Below are 12,499 nucleotides of genomic sequence, written 5' to 3'. Positions count from 1 at the left end.
GCCGTCCTTTATCAAAATGCCAACTTATGCTTGTAACGGACCTCGACGCTGATTTGTGGGCAGGGCCGGTGTGGCTTTCTGGTAAATACAAACCGAAGTTTAAGCAAACCTATTTTGTTTACTTGAAGAGCCTCCTTTTGGTACGATAATGTGCCTTTAAAATACACAAAACATTAGGTTTAATAGTGTATAAACCCAGAACAGTTCATAAAATGCATTAGTTTAAGGGAAGCATAAAAGCATGTTAAGATAGAGCTCCAGTAGTGGTAGAACGCACTGTAACTTATTTAAACAAAGTTACGTAGCGTGCAGCGTATCCCATGCAATTAAACCCTAGGACTGATGAAAAATTACCCTAGGGAGTCAGGGATGATCGTAGCTGGGCCCAACTATCTTCTATTCCGGAAAGCATAAAAGTATGTGAAGTTGAAATAAAACCCCAAGTTGTATCAGAAGTCACCATGAAGAGTAAAGTAAATATTCTTAAAATGGGGTTGAAGAAGCACACCAACAATGTAGACCTGTGTCTGGGATTTGTGAGGCAAGTGCTAAGTGTGACAGCATGTGGTGAAAAGTAAGCAATGTTTAGGTTGGGGCTCCTGCTTTCAGATTAACAAAAGATGGTGAAGCAGATAGTGATCAAAGGCCTTCCTGCCAGACGGCCAAACGGATTGCTTGAGGGGATGTTTTCCGCAAGAAAACAAATCAATCATGGCATCTATCTGTTTTGCTGTCGAGGGACCATCTAGCTTTTTATCATTTCATTTTGAAACCAGTGTTGCTCTAGTGTACCGCATTTAATAAAATATATACCCGCTGAGGAAGTGAGAGGGCTCTACTTCCTTACAGAGCTTTCAAACTGAAGCACTTGTAATATAAACAATAGATACTGTGCGTTATGATCGGGCAGTTCGACTTGGGGCGGGTGAGAAGCCACCACAAATATTGTAAAAAATAAGATAAAAACAATTACTGTTGGGGAAAGTGGTTGGTGATGCAAATTAACTGCATAAAATCACATCTGTTGTGAGTAATACAGCGTTAATGTGTGGGGAAAATGCAGTTAATCCCCCCAAGTGTATCCCGGTGCAATTCTGTTCCGGACTAATAAATTCACTGCAGACAGTCTGGGAAGTCAGCTTATAAACAAAATAATAATTCCATTATGGTGAGGGTTATACATTTGGTTAAGTCCATAGCTGTCATGCCTGCAACACTAAATAGAAATTTAGACCACTGTTTCTTTAAAAAAGAGTTACATTTGGGTCAACGGTGACAACAATAAAGAGCCGATAAACACCAAGTTATTTTAACAATGTTAGATATCGAGCGTGTATCACAATGCATTTACACCCTAGCAGTAATTACATTTCAGTGCAAACAGTCTGGAAAGTTAGTCCCTGCGCACGCAACAAAAAGATATTAATTACATTATGGTTGGGGATGTGCACTCTGTGCTGTCCATAGCTGTCGTGCTGGCAACGATGTGGTCGGGGAACAACGTAGATATTGTATCTGCAACACCAGCTATCAGAAAATACGGTTGGGGAAGTCCCTAGATATTGTGGCTGCAACAGCAGCCACTAAAAAACACATTAAAAGAATAGTGCTTGCAAATTGTAAATAAAATTTACTGAGGAACATCACAAACGGGGGCAACCGTTATGGAAGGTTACAGCTAGAGAAAAGGCGGGACTAAGGAGGGACTACCAAACAAATTAACCAATGGGAAAAAGCATTTCTAAAAGACAGTGCTAGGAGCCAATTGAAAACATGGACTGAAAATGGGCGGAGCTTCAAGTTTATACCCCAATACAGCATGTCTCTCAGTGCAGCGCTTGCGCTGCCCAGGCTCGACCTAAAAACAGGGTTTGTTTGACAATTCGAAAGTTTCTACTGAACCACTTTGAAATTGTTACAAATTATCTGCCTACATCTTAGAAGTTTGAATTTGAAATGGTTTGTATTTCGGACCGTGCATGTTATATATTTAACATTGGTTAAGGTCAAAAGTAAAGCATGGTTTGCAAGTATGTGCCTTGTAATGTATCAGAAGAAGATTTTTTTGATTGTTTTTCGTCGTTTTTTCCCTTGTTCATGTACTAATTTTGAATTTGAATATCTGACCCTATACTGTTGGCTAACCTAAAGCAAGCAGAATTTCAAAGTGTGACTTCTTCTATCTGAAACTTTCTCCTGAACTATATGTAGTTTTGTTCCCTTTAATGTAATCCATATTTTCCAATCACCTGCTTGCATCCAGTACTTACCGTTTAAAAAAAAAAAAACTAAATTAAATGATGTAGTGAGGTCAAAAGTGTGTGAAATTCACTTAATTTCCTGAAATCTGGCGTAGATGAAAGAAAATTATGTATAAATACACAAAATACTAATCTGTCATTTGGTGCTATATTTTTGCGTGAAATGCATGGTGTCAATTTTTGCCACGAGGGTACATTTTGCTCTTTTAAAAAGTGCCAAAGACACGACTGCTACGAACAACAATTAACTGCTCGCAGTGCTCCTGTGCTATGTTTTTCCTGCGAAGTGCCATAATTTCGAGAATTTCATGGAACAAGAACTTCCTGTAATTACACCTGCTTAATTTAAATTTTCCCCGGGCCAAGTTAACATTCCTTAAACAAAATCCAAATGATAAAATGTGGCATTTGTGGCTTAGAAAGTTCATATTTCCTAGTTTGGAACCGAACCAATTTAAAACAAATGATAGAGAAATCCGTTACATGTCCATGGTCCTCTGCAAAATGTATAATTGAAAGAAAACCAATACACACAGGGCATTGATGATACAGTTCAATCAACCCAACGCTTTCCCTTAAGCAATTTAATTTCAAATTGCCTTTAGATCGTGTACATTGACGTGTTCATACTGACCTTGCTTTAGCGTGTGCATTTTTACTTTTCAATTATGTCCTCCTCAGGTCAGGTCACAGTGGCATATGTTGGGCAAGATTCAGAATTAACTTGAGTTGTGAAAATTACAGATGCACTTCAAATGGGTGATGGTTAGAATTTAGTGGGGGCAATTTTCGAGATTCATGTGTGATCATTTTTATCCCTGCATGTTTATGAATATATACTTGGTAAATTACTTAAAATAAAGGCTGTAATTTGCCCCACAGAGATATGCAATGTTAGTAATATTTCAGCCTTGTTCTAAACCTGTGGGAAACATTAACATTTTCTCTTCGCATATTTTTGTAGATGGACTTTTGTGCTTCAGTAAGAGTTTAAATTGTGCATCCAAAGTAAGTTAATTTTTTGTTTCTTCGTTATGAAAGATTTAAATTGTACAATTTCTGGATCTATTATAGAATTTTAAAGGTCCGATCTGATGAAGTCTGGCTCTGTTGCAATATCTGCTACCATATGATGACAGTAGCATGTTGGCAAAAAAATAGTGCTTAAGTTGATTTGATGAATCGGTATGAAAAATTTTAAAGTATGTGTTTGCACATGTGATTGCTTTCATTGAGCAAAAAATATGTTGGTAGTCTGCAACCCCATGCGAGTAGTTTCCAGCAGCCGTTTATTTTTCATCTATTTGGTACTTGCTACATCCAGTCATGTTTATTTCAAACCTCAAAACTTTCGGCCATTGTACAAAACGTTAGTTTAACATAACCATTATTTTTACTAATAGAAGGACACGCAACAATATAAATTAAAGTTACACAATTGCGGCTTTGAGATCCTCATCGTAGACTTAAATGCCACTGAACTCATTTTCTACCAGGGGCCATATTATGGAAAGGGTGCACTACCCCCTTTTTTGCCACTGTGCATTCACTAAATTACTGAGCAGCAACTTCAAAGCCTTTATATTTCACAGAGCAGGTGCATGCAGCCTCCACTCTAAATATGGGAAAGAGACCCCATCCCGCACTCCAAGTGACTGCACCCTCCTGCAGTGGTTTTGTCTGGATGGTCCACGGGTCCTCCTTTTCTCCCCTCCAGAGGGCTTCCGTCAGGAGACCCACTTTTTTGTGGTGCAGTGTGAGTTCCCCTTCTAAGGGCTTGTTTGCGTACGTATCTATTATAGGACGCAGGCGCAGTGGTACAGTGATTCCCTCATTTGCAAGGTTTCATACCCCCCTGTAAATGAGGGAATGCCCCCTCATGATAGCGCTGGCGCTACATGTGCACCAGCGATACCAGTATTCTGTTGCCTCTTCTGTAATACCATGGGCCCCCGGTTGCACATAACCTTTGCGCCTCCGTGGTACAATGTATTATACGGCCCCAGCTTTTCATTTCTAAGCTTGCGGATTCCACTGGTGCTTCACCACGGCACAGTAACACAAACACTGGTTTTGGGCCAAAAGCACAATTTACTACAAGAGACATTAGTTAGTGATAGATTCCTTACCTTAGAATATTCCCCAGGCGTCAGTCTGGATCCGGAAAGGTTTCTGCTTAGCAGTACCCCTGCGCGCCAGCAGGTGGCGCTGTGCGGCTCCGCACCAGTCACTGGCGTCGTGCGCGCCTGGATGACGTCTCGGAGGCTACTTAGGTGCCACCCATGCACGCTGACGTCAGTTCTGTACCCAACTTTCCGCGAGAAACTGACCTTTGGCGCATAAAACTAGGGCCCTAAAAAGGGATGACCTTAGCCCTAGTAATCAGTTCGCAGAAAGGGGAGGATGGGTGGGGTGGTAAGGAATCTATCACTAACTAATGTCTCTTACAGATACATCGTTACACAAGTAGTAACTTGTGCATCTGAAAAAGACACGTTAGTAATAGATTCCTTACCTTAGAATAGATACCCCAGCAATACCATCCCCGGTGGTGGGTCTGCGAACAAGATTACACCAGAAAGTCACGTAGCACAGAACGGCCAAAGAAGCCGTCTCTCCGGACCTGACTGTCAAGGCAGTAGTGCTTGGTAAACGTGTGCAGCAAGGCCCGCGTAGCTGCCTGACCAATATCCTGCGAGGGGACACTGCGTCCCAAGGCAGTAGTGGCTGCAGTTGCCGTGGTCGAATGGGCGCGCAGTCCCGGAGGAGACTCCTTCTTGGCCAAGGAGTAACAGGCTTTGATGCACAGAATGACCCACCAGGAGATGGTCCGTTTGTGCACCGCCCGACCTCTTTTGGCACCCCCGTAGCCAACAAAGAGCTGATCATCCACCGGGAACTGCTCTGTACGCTACAGATAGAATGCGAGCGCACGTTTTGGGTCCAGACGGTGGAACTGCTCCTCTTCCCTTGAAGGATGCGGAGGCGGAAAAAAGGTGGGCAAAGTGATGGTCTGCCTGATGTGGAAGGGCGTGACAACCTTTGGCAAGAAAGAAGTATGTGTCCTCAGAACCACCTTGTCCGGATGAACAGAGGAGGTTTGGAAGAAAAGGCCTAGAGCGCACATCAGAAAAGTCAAGACAAGATTCAAGTCCCACTTAGGCATTATGAAAGGCACAGGTGGGAACGTATGCGTAATGCCCTTAAGAAAACCGGTTAACAACCGGGGACTTAAAAAGAGAAGGCTGATCTGGAAGCCGTAGAAAGGCAGAGGTGGCCGAAAGATAACCTTTAACAGTGCCCAGAGCAGAGCCCTGCTGGGCCAAAGAGAGAAGGAACAGAAGAACCTCAGAAAAAGGGGCAGAAAGGGGATCCACAGACATAGCTGTGCACCATGCCACAACTCTTTTCCACCTACAGGCGTACACCGTTTTAGTGGAGGGACGCCTGGCTGCCAGGATGACATCACAGACTTCGGGAGGAATATCGAAAGGTGTCAATTGACGCTGCTCCATCTCCAAGGATGGAGGTGGAGGCTGGACAGGTTCGGGTGGAGGACTGTCCCCTGCTGCTGCGACAGAACATCCTCCTGAAGAGGCAGCCGGATCGGGGGATCGATGCTCATACTGAGTAGCTCGGGATACCATACTCTTCGAGCCCAGTCCGGAGCCACAAGAATAACTTGGGCCCGGTCACGCCTGATCTTCTTCAGCACTCTGGGCAGAAGTGGTATAGGTGGAAAGGCGTACAACAGACCGCAGCTCCACTTGAGACGAAAAGCGTCTCCGAGCGAGTGCCGCCTTGGAAATTCCAACGCGCAGAACTGACATTGCGTGTTCTCTGCGGTGGCGAATATCTCTAACCAAGGCTCTCCCCATCACAGAAAGAGACCTTGCGCCACGTCCAAGTTCAGATGCCACGTGTGATCCACCATGCACCGGCGGCTGAGTCCGTCCGCCCTGGTGTTCAGAGAACCTGCCAGGTGTTGAACCACCAAGATAATACCTTGATGTTCCAGCCACGTCCAGAGGCGCAGAGCCTCCTGACATAGGGTCCACGACCCCACCCCGCCCTGTTCGTTGCAATACCACATGGCTGTGGTGTTGTCCGTGAACACCTGCACTACACTTCCCCGGACAGAGGGAAGGAATGCCTTCAGTGCAAGCCAGATCGCCCGCAGCTCCAGAAGGTGGATATGGATCCGGGACTCCGCCGGAGACCAGAAGCCTCTGATCTCCACCTCTCCCATGTGGCCTCCCCAACCCAGGAGGGACGCATCCGTCACTACTGTGTGCTCCGGTTGGGGAAGGGAGAGGGATCTGCCATTGACCCAATTGCGATTCGGGAGCCAACACTGCAATGGCCGTGCAGTGCCCTCCGAGACCTGGACACGATCGGACAGGTTGCCCTGATGCTGCGCCCACTGGAACTTCATGTCCCACCGCAGAGCCCGCGTATGCCATCTGGCATGCGGCACCAGCAGGATGCAGGAGGCCATCAGGCCCAGATGCCGAAGGGCCATCTTGACTGAAACCCGGGATAGAGGCTGAAAGAGCGGAACCATCCCCTGAATATCCCGGACACGCTGTTCGGCAGGATAAACCCGTAACGGTGTTGAATCCCAAACCGCTCTGATGAAAGGGAGCTTCTGAGAAGGACTCGGGTGCGACTTTGGCACATTGACGGAGAACCCCAGCAGATGAAGGAGGTCAGACGTAGTCTGGAGGTGGGAGACCACTGCCTGGGGCGAACCCGCCTTCAACAGCCAGTCGTCGAGGTAGGGGAAGACTGACACCCCAGACCTGCGCAGATGAGCTGCGACCACCGCCATCACTTTCGTGAACACCCGAGGGGCGCTGGTAAGGCCGAAGGGGAGCATGGCAAACTGAAAATGCTCCTGGCCTACCGTGAACCGCAGGTAACGGCGGTGGGCCGGCAGGATGGGATTGTGAAAATAAGCGTCCTGCAAGTCCAATGCTACCATCCAGTCTCCAGGGTCCAGGGCAGACAGGACCTGAGCCAGAGTCCGCATCTTGAACTTCTCCTTCCAGAGGAAGCGATTGACGTCACGGAGGTCCAAGATGGGGCGCAGGCCTCCCTTGTCCTTTTTGGGGACCAGAAAGTAGTGGGAATAGCAACCACTCCCTACTTCCTGATCAGGAACGTACTCGACTGCCCCCTTGGCCAGGAGGGCCGCGACTTCCTGACGGAGAAGAGCCAAATGATCCTCCGACATGCGGTGGTACCGATGTGGCATGGCTGGAGGGGAGGATAGAAAGGGGAGCGAGTAAACTTGGCAGATTATCTGCAGCACCCACTTGTCTGACGTAACCTCATGCCAGTGGTGGAGTTGAACCATGCCGCCCACCTGCGTGGTGTGCCCCCTGAAGCTCTGATTAGGAAGGTTTCGAGGCGGAAGCAGCGGGGGTGGAAGTGTACTGCCCCGCCCGCTGGTTACCAGACCTGCCCCTGAGGAACCCACGGCCTCACTGAGGCTGCTTCTGTACAGGCTTGCTGGGAGAGCGCGCCTGGGTACCCCTGCCCTGGCCACGAAAGGAACAAAACCCCGTTGTGGCACGAGTTTTCGAGGAAAGACCCAGAGACTTGGCTGTGGCATGAGTCTTTAAAGCGCTCCAGGGCATTGTCAGCCTGATCACCAAAGAGGTGGGAGCCATCGAAGGGCATGTCCATGAGCGAGCTCTGGACATCGGGTGAGAAGCCAGTGGAACGCAACCAGGCGTGGCGCCTCAACGCCACAGTCGTGGAAATAGCCCTGCCCAACGAATCAGCGGTGTCCAACCACACCTGATGGCAAACTTCGCCGCATCCTTGCCCTCCGCAATTGCTTGGGAAAGGACAGCCTGGACCTCCTCAGAGCACTGAGGCAGAACCTCCTCCACCGAATCCCACACTGCGTGGGAGTGACGGCTCAATAAGCAGGCGTTATTAACCGATCTCAACCCCAAACTGGCTGAGCACAACCTCTTGCCATATTGGTCCAGCCTCTTAGAGTCCTTGTCCAGCGGAGCCGAGAGAAAGGCACTCTGTGATGTTGAGGTCTGAATGACCAGGCTCTCAGGCGTGGGGTGAGTGGTCAAGAAGGCGGGATCGCCGGGCGATGACGCCTAGCGACGTTCTTATCCACCGGCACCCCGAGGCCGGCCGCAACCAAGTACCCAAGAGGACTTCGGTAAGGGCCTCATTAAAAGGGAGCAGCGGCTCCGACGACTTAGACGCCGTCTGGAGCACCTCCGTAAGGAGGTTGGTCTTAAGGGCCACCGTAGGGAGGTCGAGGTGGAGAGTTTCTGCGGCTCGACGCAGCACAATAGTGTAGGAAGCGCCTTCCTCCATAGTCGGAGGCGAGGCAAACCCCGGGTCAGAAGACGCATCAAGTTCACCCGCGTTTTGAAGGTCATCCACCCAATCCTGCACGGAGTCACTCTGCCGCGCAAGGGGGGGGGGGGGGGGGGGGTGTAGAAGGAGCCGGTCGCGGCGACAGGGGTGGGATAAACTGCACCCAGTGCGGCGCCTGTGGCGAAGCCAGGGGTGGCGCTGGGGCCAGAGCCAAGGGCAGCGCCGGAGCCGAAGCCAGCGGCGCTGTGGCCCGAGCCGCGGGCGCTAGATCCAGTGGCTCCGGGGCTGGCGACGGAGGCGGTGCCGCTGGGTCAACAGGATCTGGACACTGGGCCGCGGGGATCGCAGGCGAACCGGCGGGAGCCCGAGGCCTAAAGAGGTGGTCCAAGACAGCAAGAAACTCATGTCGCTGTTCGGGAGTCGCCGACGGACCCGGGTATAGCGGGTGGGATGCGGGACTCCCATGCTCCAGAGGAGCCACCGGGGCGGAGCCCCTGTCCCCCACGTCCGCCTCCGGGGGGGGACGTCTGAAAGCAAACATGCTTCTCCGACTTCTTATGTCGTCGCTTACCGGAATCTGAAGATGAAGACTTCGAGTCCGAGGAGCGACAGCTCAGATCCCGCGAAAGGAGTGCCGGTCCTCCAGCAACTTCCGGCGCCGCTCCCACAATGCCTTTGGGGCCATGGCACGGCAGTCCCGACAATCGCAGGAGTTGTGGTCGGTCTCCAGGCAGTAGAGGCAGACATCATGGGGGTCTGTCACCGACATATTACGGTGGCACGACCCGCAAGACTTAAAGCCGGGCATCCCTATGTGCACCAGGAGACGAGAAGACAAAAAGTCTCAAAGTGGTCAAAAATTGACCGAGGTACGTGCTCAATCCGGATTTTCTTTTTCGGCACGGAAAAAGAAAGAACTGGCGTCCGCGCGCATGGGTGGTGCCTAAGTAGCCTCTGTGATGTCATCCCGGTGCGCACGACGCCAGTGACTGGCGCGGAACCGCACGGCGCCACCTGCTGGCGCGCAGGGGTACTGCTAAGCAGAAAACTTTCCGGATCCAGACTGACGCCTGGGAAATATTCTAAGGTAAGGAATCTATCACTAACTAATGTCTCTTACAGATATATCGTTACAAAAGTAGTAACTTGTGCTTTTGGCCCAAAACCAGTGTTTGTGTTAGTGTGCCGTGGTTTACTCCATTTGCTTTCACTGGTCTTGCACCACGGAAGGTAAACCGTGTTAGTTTCTCTTCGAATAAATATTACCAGCACATAGTATTGCAGCTCCTCTGTCTCAATTATAATCCATAGTTGAGTATCGATTGTTCAAAGACAATTGTACATCTTGAATATTTCTTGTTTTAATTATGCACATCCTTCTTTCTGCTGTCTATAGAAAAACATTCTGGACACTAATTGTGTACTACGTTACAAACTGTCAAGTGCCTTAATAGTATGTTGCAGGGCTGAATATGGTATGTCTGCTTTAAATATTTGGAGCATAGATAGGACTGCTGCTAACTGACTATACGACTACATCAATGGAGTAGTGCATTGAGGCAGGTTAGGGATGTATAAGGTATGTCTAAAATATTCATTGCATAAATGGATTAGCATTGTGAGGCTCTAGACGTTTCCTCTGGCATCTTTATGCTGCTGATTTCATCTAACTAATTGGGTTGCAGTGGGCTCTGCATTATGGCCTTAGTTATTTTTGGTAAATCACCATAAGGAAGTGAGGCTGGTGTAGCCAACTCAAGCCACTAGTTGCATGGGTAGATGGCAGTGGCGAAACTCTTACTATAACACAATGGGGGTGGGGGGAGGGTGCCAGTACTTTCGGAGTGCTTGTAGTGTACATGAACGGTGTGATTATCAAAGCTTTGTATGGCATTTGTCGCATGGATGCTTAGCTGTATGGAAACTCACCCAGATACCTATACAATTCTCACATATTTACACTAAACCAAAGTTGTAAAACGGCATGCAGTGTTTTACATTAAAGTGCACATTCATGCACCCTTTAAATTCGTTTTTTGGTTGAAAAACGGAATCCTAGTCTAATTGTATCGGGCATGAATCTGCTTACCACCTGAATTACTGGTGCAATGCTTGAACCTGTGGTTGCCACTGGCACTCGTTTTTGGGTACCAGCTCTTCTCTCCACCAGACAGTTAGAGAACAAAAGAGTGTAAAACACACCAAACAAAAAGGAGAAGTAAGAGAAACATGCAAAACTCAAAAGGGACAAAGCTGGCACCTGCAAAATGAGATAAAGGTGCACGTAGTGTCTGGTAGTGGATTTAAGAGGCTTGAGGAAAATTTAAGACTAAAATGCTTTTGGTATTTGGTGCACCAACATTCGGTAGCGCCAGCCACTAGCATCTGAGCAAGCTTTGGGCACCATCACTCATTCTTTTACAAATTAGTCACTGCCCAGGTGGCAAGAAGTATGCTTAAAATGCCACACTGTTCCATGCTTGAGCATTCCTGGAAGACCTTTGACAACATCTAGGTTACGGCTTTTTTCCTGGAAGGATGCAGCACAATGCATGCAATGGTTTTCCAGGTCAGGCTAGGGCCATCAATTGTTCCTTTATTTACATCCTGCTTGTCAAACGGCTCGGTTTATTGCTCTCATGCCAGCAGCACACCTTTTGCAGAGGTTGTATGGGTGCCTCTTTATGTTCAGTGCATAATGAGGCGGATGTTTCAGGTAGGGCGTGCCGGCACCCATTTTTTGTCTTTGGACTTTTCCAGAGAGCAAGAGAGGGAAAAGCAAAGTTCAAAGAAGAAGAAATGGAAAACCAGACACAAAGCGGGAAAGCAGGAACCTGAAAAACTGAACTGAATGGGCAGGAGGTGTCTGGAATCCACCTCATGCCTCTAATTGACTACCAGTGTAGTCTGTTTTGGTATTTAGCATGCTGACATGTGATGGCACTGGCTTATGAGCATAGCTTTGGGTTCCAGCACTCATTCGTTTTGCAAATTAAACACTGCCCATATCAGGGATGTGGCGTGACCAAATCATATTCTGCCCCGGTTAGGTGGGAAAGGAATGAGTTTCTAACACTGTTTTGATTCTCCCCACGGGTCTTGAAAGGGAGACAGTGATGAAGATCGTCTCTGGGAGAAGCCGTTGACATAAAAAGGCGATTGAGGGAAAGCAATGGCCAACAAGGCTTGGAGGTGGTGCCAGACTCTTGTGGATACTTGCATACGCGGATTGGCGTCTCACGGACACTCTCGTTCTCTGGGTGGCATTTTACCTGATCTGCACCCATCAAATTTTATATCACGTTGGAAATCGCTTTTCCAGCATCTCATATCGTTTTTTGCTATGTGATAGGTAGCAGTATATGTTTCTGCACCCTTGTATTTTAATAAATACATATCCTAAAACCTTTACTTTGGCGCTCTATTCATTTCGTGAGGAAAGCCTTGATAAAGTCTTTGGAAAGACGAAACACGTGTTGGCAAAAAAAGTGCTGAGATTATTTAATGAAAGAACTTTTCGTGAACTCAAACGAAAGAAAGAATAAAGAATTACAGTCCCATACTTGAACTGGATGGTGTCAGACTTATGTTTTTGAAATCCCTGTCAATTGTTCTTGTTGAGTCGAAAAGAAGTTAAGGGAATACTGTACCCTATGTTGCCTAGGAACCAAATCTCTATATTTTCAGAGGTTCATGTAACTATTGCAGGTGTGCCACAGTAACCCTAATATTTTGTTTGCCAGACTCTAAGTAAAGAGTGTCAAAGCTTCTTGACTCCGAAGAGCAGGACCTTGGAAAACGGATAAAATAAGGCTCGAGACCAAAATCGCAGCAATTCTTTAGAAGAAGGATTTTGAGACTTCAACAAAGGAATTAAAAAACCT

The 12,499-nt window shown here is 47.8% G+C and overlaps 1 protein-coding gene across 2 annotated transcripts in view; it reads left to right on the top strand.

Annotated features, from left to right (window-relative positions):
• Positions 1 to 12,499, top strand: part of AFF4 (ALF transcription elongation factor 4) — an 862,537-nt gene that overhangs the window by 119,046 nt on the left and 730,992 nt on the right. For both annotated transcript variants that reach the window (XM_085618067.1, XM_085618066.1), the window contains exon 3: positions 3,226 to 3,269. The gene's annotated coding sequence lies outside the window, so the exon portion shown is untranslated. The remainder of the gene's footprint in view (positions 1 to 3,225; positions 3,270 to 12,499) is intronic.

Source organism: Triturus cristatus, chromosome 7 (genome assembly GCF_964204655.1).
Source record: "Triturus cristatus chromosome 7, aTriCri1.1, whole genome shotgun sequence".
NCBI classification, from domain to species: Eukaryota; Metazoa; Chordata; class Amphibia; order Caudata; family Salamandridae; genus Triturus; species Triturus cristatus.
Note: the sequence above shows the minus strand (reverse complement) of the source record. Positions and strands in the feature narration are given on the sequence as shown.